The sequence below is a fragment of the Gekko japonicus genome, unplaced genomic scaffold, assembly GCF_001447785.1.
Source record: "Gekko japonicus isolate JY-2015 unplaced genomic scaffold, Gekko_japonicus_V1.1 scaffold985, whole genome shotgun sequence".
Lineage (NCBI taxonomy): Eukaryota > Metazoa > Chordata > Lepidosauria > Squamata > Gekkonidae > Gekko > Gekko japonicus.
In genome coordinates this window covers 359,556-366,205 of record NW_015172032.1, presented here as the reverse complement: position 1 = coordinate 366,205, position 6,650 = coordinate 359,556, and positions in this window count along the sequence as shown.

The following is a 6,650-nucleotide window of genomic DNA, read 5'->3' as shown; positions in this document are numbered from 1 at the left end:
AATGGATTTTATCTGCACGATCACACAGTCAACATCTGCCTCCCATCCCCAGCTGTTGGTTTCCAGCTCAAAACTGCTTTAACCTGGAGTATTTTGTTACCAGGTCCCAAAGTGGTGTTTTCTCAGCTCTCCCGTTTAAAGCCGCATTTCCTCCCTGTGTGATCACTCCACTGGTGTCAAGCCACTCCTGGTTTAAACCCCCTCCCTGCTCGAAAGCTGCCCGAGGCGTCCGCTTTTCGTCCGCCATTTTTTAATGCATTGGCGGTGTGTGCATAGGTGGAGCTCTACCACCGCGTTTAGAAAACCGACATTTAAACGGTCACTTGTTTTAGCGTTTAGATGAGTTTGGGATCTCATAGAGGCCATTTTCAGGTCAAACATTTAAAGGGAAGTCTTTTGTTGGAGGGGTTGGATTGATTTGCCCTGGTGGTTCTGCACATGTGCCATGATAGTTTCCCCCCTTCTACGGAGGGGCGCCTATGCGTATGCGCAAACTGAGGGGGGAAAACCCGCCAACATATGCTCCTGCGTGTCACTAGAGTAGATGCTGGGGAGTGACATAACTGTGCAGTGATAAGGAAGGTAAGTGTGATCGTGATTATCCAGATCAAATATAATCCGGTTAGAACTGGAGCAGTTTAACCCGCTCTCAGCATGCCGTCTGACTGTACCCATAGACAGTTAAATTGTCACCTATAAAATTCACATTAGCATGCATACAAAAGACAAAAATCTTGGGTAATTAGTGACCTCATCTTGAGGACAATAGAAGTACAAAACACATGCCCAGTGAAATAAACATCTGCAACACAAATAAATGATTACCAAAACATCTGCATGGCCTGATGATAAAAGTTAGCAATTAGCGAAATCTTTCTGCAGGACTGACAATAAAAGAGATCAATTCGCAAAACATCTGTGCAAAATTAATGACATAAGGCAAAAAACAAGATCACTTATTATGAGCTTTTAAAAAACCCTTTTATGACATTTTCAATATAAAATAAATGGAAATCAGTTTTCTCACATTCCCATGAAAACGCCCAAGCCATTCATTCAAGCAGTCAGCTCACACATATCCCAAATTATATGTTCAAAATTATTGCCAAAAGGTGGGGAGAATAGAAAGGATATTGAGTTGAACGGAAGGAGATGAACAACATTTGTCCAATGCTAATTTCTAGTGCTAAAGTAAGATGGTAAGATGAATGTCTGTTGTAAGCAATGCTCCCTCTAAGTTGTGGACTCTTGTGAGCAAAAAAATCTACTTTGTGAGCTACCAGCATTAAAGTTGTGAGCAGGTGATTTGGCTACTACATAAATTAGTTTGCCCTGGAGCCATCCTTCCTGAGCGAAGACAAAAATAGGTGAGCCAGAGGCTAGCTCACACTAACTCATCTTAGAGGGAACACTGGTTGTAAGGTATTCATTTTAATTGTGTGATACCTGGAAGTGCCTGAACTAGGATTTGATGGTAGATGCAAGTTCCCCATCTACTCACCATGACCATGATCCATAGAAGGATTCACAGAACACAAATAGGGAGGAGGAATCCAAATTATTTTTTCTTGAATAAGAACTGCTCAGACTGCTTTTGAGACTGAGAGGATAATCTCATAAATTTGCTCACTGGACTATAAAAATAGTCCAGTGAGCAAATTTAAATATTTGTTTGGATCCCAGCTGATATTTGCTAGCATAACTTTTTCACAGATTACCAGTGAAGACATATGTGTGTGGGAATTCATGTGCAAGTAGAACATTCTGCCTAAGAGAACCATGCTATGTTATGTATTCGTATATTTAGAGAACAGCATTCTTGGCACTAAAATAATATCAGGAAAGAGTTATTAGTAAAATAGACTGATCTAATCTACAGAAGTGACTCCTGGCCTGGGAAGTTGCCAAGGAAATTTGGGTGGCTATTTTTCCTGAAAGTGACAGATAATTTACTGGAGGAGGTGTGGGGTGTGATTATCCTAAGTATGTGAAAAAAGGGAACTAAACACGCAGCCTCCCATGGAAACTTTACACAACTGGGTTCATGTTGAAATTCATGCTTTTCTTTTCAGTCCAGAAAGGAAACAGTATTATAAATTTATGCAGAAGATTTCTTCAAAGATATGCTTGAATTTTTCACCATTGCATATACAATTCGAAGTGTTACCATTACACTTTTCTGTGAAATGTAGAGTTCAGCTTTGGCTTGGAAAGAAGACATGCGATTGACAGTAATAAAAATCTCCAGAGTATGGTGGAGCAGCACTACACAAATGTCAGACATAACTGAGGCCTGGTCTTACTAGTTCCACACCATTAACATTTGTGGATTTCCTTCTAATTTACACTACTCCAAGAGAGGAGCATCAGGCCCACCATACTATTGAAGAATATACCCAGAAACTTCCACCCCTGCTGTCATGAAACTCCTTTCAGTTTTCACTGTCTCCCTGGCTGGACATAAACAGTCTTTCAGGCTCACTGTGGAATTTCAGTAACATAATTGTTCCATTCTCTTTTCAGAGAGGGGGAAGACAATGTTCCCACAGTGCCCTTGGATGAGAAATGGAAACTTTTGAGGCTACTGCTTCAGTTCCCCCACAAAGCCTGTATTGTCTGCCTTCATCTAATTCAACTTTGACAGACAGCTGTGACAGTTGGCCTGTCCGCACGGTCCAGTGAAATTCTGGGAATGAGCTTTATATTACAAGAAGAAAACACATTAAAACTTCCAAACTCACTACTCTTAACTTTTTATTGCTTATGGCATCCAGGTTTTACACAGTAGTATTCAATAATGGTCCAAAACTGACAGTGAGTTTGGTGGGGAAATGAGTTTGAACAGACACCTCAAGTATTTCATTGTTTTGATGGGTTTCAAATGCTCTAACTCACAATTTTGGAAGAAAGAGTAAATCAAAGGTGTATTAAATGCTTCTTTATGTAGATAAGTATGTACTATCAAAAAAAAAAAAAAATAAGATGATCATTTATTAATTTAAAAATAACTGCAAACCTGTCAGAATTTCCTTGCAAAAATACAAAGATGCCTTTAAAAACTTTTGTTTAAAAAGTAGCTTGAAGATGAAGCTGAGCTAAATGTTAAATGTTAAAAGACTGACTTTTAAATATATTGAATTGTCTTGATTATTCTATGGTTACTGAAAAGTGGTATTGCAAAGAGACAGTAGTTAAATTTCACAGGGAGATTTTACAGGTTTTTTCCCCCAATCCCTACTAATTAAGATTATTTAAAACTGAGGGCCAAATTAGATGTCATGTTTTGTAATGAGTTGGTCAGCATTCCCCTGATCTGACTCACTTTTCTCTCAGTCAGATGGCAGGTTCTGGTAACTAATTTTGAAAGCATCATAGAGGCCCAGTTCAGATCTGGATTACAGAATTTGGGAGAAGGGCTAAAGCTCCCCCCCCACTACTTTCCTAGCCCGAAGCAGTCCCAGGTCATGACTTGCCCAACTCGAGGGCTGCACATGTGTGTGTGTGTGTGTGTGTGTGCTGACTAAGATGACTGTAAAGTTGGTGGAGGGATTCAGATCAATTAAATGTGTTCAGAGCTGATATTTGGGAAATGATCAGTGCTAAAATTACATTTAATGCAGATACTCCCTCTACAAGTCTAAATTTCAATTCAATGTTGAGGAAAGCTACTGGATATTAAAGTGTTAAGGTTATAATAGAAACCATAATAAACACAGGAAAGGAGCACAGGAAAGGAAAATAATGGTTTCTTTAAAAGGGAGACATTACATCATTTTCTTCTCCAACAGATTCACTGTTTCACAGGCCAGATAATATGCACAGTCCTAGATAAGAACGCACTATCTCAGCTGAACTACACTTCACTATACTATTGTTTGTATGATGGCGCCCTTTACTGATGTGTGATGCCAATGTGTTGGGTGTAGATGAGAAGCAGTATTTCCAAGCTCTCTCCCCCCCCCAGTGTCTTGTTGAGCCTGAAGATTTGGAAGATCCAGATCTGAATCCCTGCTCTACCGTGGAAGCTTGTTGGATGACCTTCAGCCAGCCACCTTTCTAAATCTAGACTACTTTACAGGGTTGTTGTAAGAATAAAATGGAGGAGAGGAAACTGATGTAAGCTCTTTTGGGTCCCCACTGGTGAAAAATGGGATGTAAATATCTAAATAAATACATTGCTGCATTTATTTAGCTCGCATATTTATTATTTATTTATACAAGTTAGAGGCCACTTTCCCTCAACCTTGGAGGCATTTGGGGAGGCTAATAAAATAAAATTCAAAAAGCACAGTAACGCAGCTAAATTAATAAGAGCCAGCAACAAAAAAATGGCAGCATTGTGTGTGTGTTAACACTACTTTTAATATGAACTTCACTGGGGATGGAGAGCAACTATTGTGTAAAAAGAGAGATATAAAAGTTTCCCCACAAATGGATATAAAATAAAAATGATAACAAATCTTAGTATACTGTTAATGTTTGTTAAATATCTACACAATCCTTAATTAAACAAAACTGTCAGAGATACATGCTGCCTATACCCGGTGTTTTAGGAGTTTCAAACTATGTCATTTTCCCCATAAATGTGTCCCTCTTTTCTCTTCCTTCGCTTGTACTTAATTATAGGTGCCAATTTAATCAGCAACAAGGTTTTGTGCATTCTCTTAATTGTCTTCAATCATTTGATTTCCAGCTTCGTGCTGACTCCACCCTGACTGTAACAAGGAGATTAATTAGCAATTCCTGGTTCTGTTTGGCAACAATATCCTTTGTAGAGCTAAGGGAATAATCAAAGAGTTTAATAGTAGGTCATAACCAAACATAGATATCTTTAATTACATTAACAACCCATTAAAAGAGTTGTGTGACTGTACTGCAGCTCCACCAGAAATAAGTACCATCTCTATGAACATATCTAGCAGTTATTTTGATTCACAAGTTCCCTTTCTATAGTTTGGCTGGGGCCCTGTAATACTCATATAAATTATTAGAGTGATTTTCTCTTCAGCCTGTCAGAATTGTATTTATAACTTCTGGTATGTGAGAAAGGAAAATGGGGGCAAACCTTGGCCGCTGTGACCTCTGCAGGTGGCCAACTACAACTTCTCTCAGCTGGAAGGAAGGGATGGTGGTCATTGGTGCTTTTGTTATATTGGCTCACTCTCTCACTGACCTCCCGAGACTACAGAACTCTTGTCCCCCTTCCTCTGCCTTTCTAGCCACACACCCCACTTCCTCCCCCCCGGACAATAAAGAGAATGCACAAAACCTTGTTGCTGATTAAATTGGCACCTATAATTACTTGTGGTTAAGAAAACTGGGTCTCGCCTGGACTCTTCGGTTAATGCTTCCTCTCTCACCTTTCTGACCATGCACTCCACTTATGTACTTGCTGATCTGAGCAAAGTGAGCCTTAAAACCATGTAAAACTATAGTCCCACTTTCCCCTGAAAATAACACATCTCTAATCCCTTTGTTGATTGGCCTAAATTTTTGCACTAAAATGCTCCACATCTTCAAAATATATGGTAACCATAAGATAAGATGGTCTTATGTTGATACAAAATTGTCTTTTCAAAACTGGATATTTAGTTGATGTCTTCTAAGGTGAAGCTCTCTCACGGATCGCTGCCTTGATGTGGTGAAGGGGCTTGCATGGTTTGATGAGGCTGTGAGCTATACTGTGGAGGGCCACATAGGATGGACAGGCCACAGTGGAGAACTCAGGCAAAATGTGATCCACTGGAGAAGGAAATGTCAACCCACTCCAGTATCTTTGCCAAGAAAACCCCATGGACAGCTAAAAGATATGACACCAGAAGATAAGCCCCTCAGGTCAGAAGGTGTCCAATATGCTATGGGGGAAGAGCAGAGGGCAAGTACAAGTAACCCCAGAAAGAGTGAAGCAGCTGGGCCAAAGCTGAAAGGACGCTCGGCTGTGGATGTGTCTGATGGTGAAAGGAAAGTCTGATGCTGCAAAGAACAATACTGCATAGGAACCTGGAATGTAAGATCTATTAATCAAGGTAAGTTGGATGTGGTAAAAAATGAGATGGCAAGACTGAACATCAACATCTTGGGAATCAGTGAACTAAAGTGAACAGGAATGGATGAATTTAACTCAGAAAACTATTATATCTACTACTGTGGCCAAGAATCTCATAGAAAAAATGGTGTGGCCTTTATAGCCAACAAGAGAGTGAGAAACGCAGTAATGGGATACAATCTCAAAAGCGACAGAATGATCTCGGTCTGGAAACAAGGCAAACCATTCAACATCACAGTAATCCAAGTCTATGCCCCAACCTCTGACACAGAGGAGGCTGAAATGGACCGGTCCTATGAAGACCTACAACACCTTCTAGAACTAACACCAAAAAAAGATGTCCTTATCATCGTAGGGGACTGGAATGCTAAAGTAGGAAGTCAAAAGGTAACTGGAATAACGGAGAAGTTTGGCTTGGAGAACAAAATGAAGCCGGGCAAAGGCTAACAGAGTTTTGTCAAGAGAACACGCTGGTCATAGCGAACACCCTCTTCCAACAACCTAAGAGGTGACTCTACACATGGACATCACCAGACGGACAACATCGGAATCAGTTTGATTATATCATTTGCAGTCAAAGGTGGAGATGCCCCATACAGTCAGT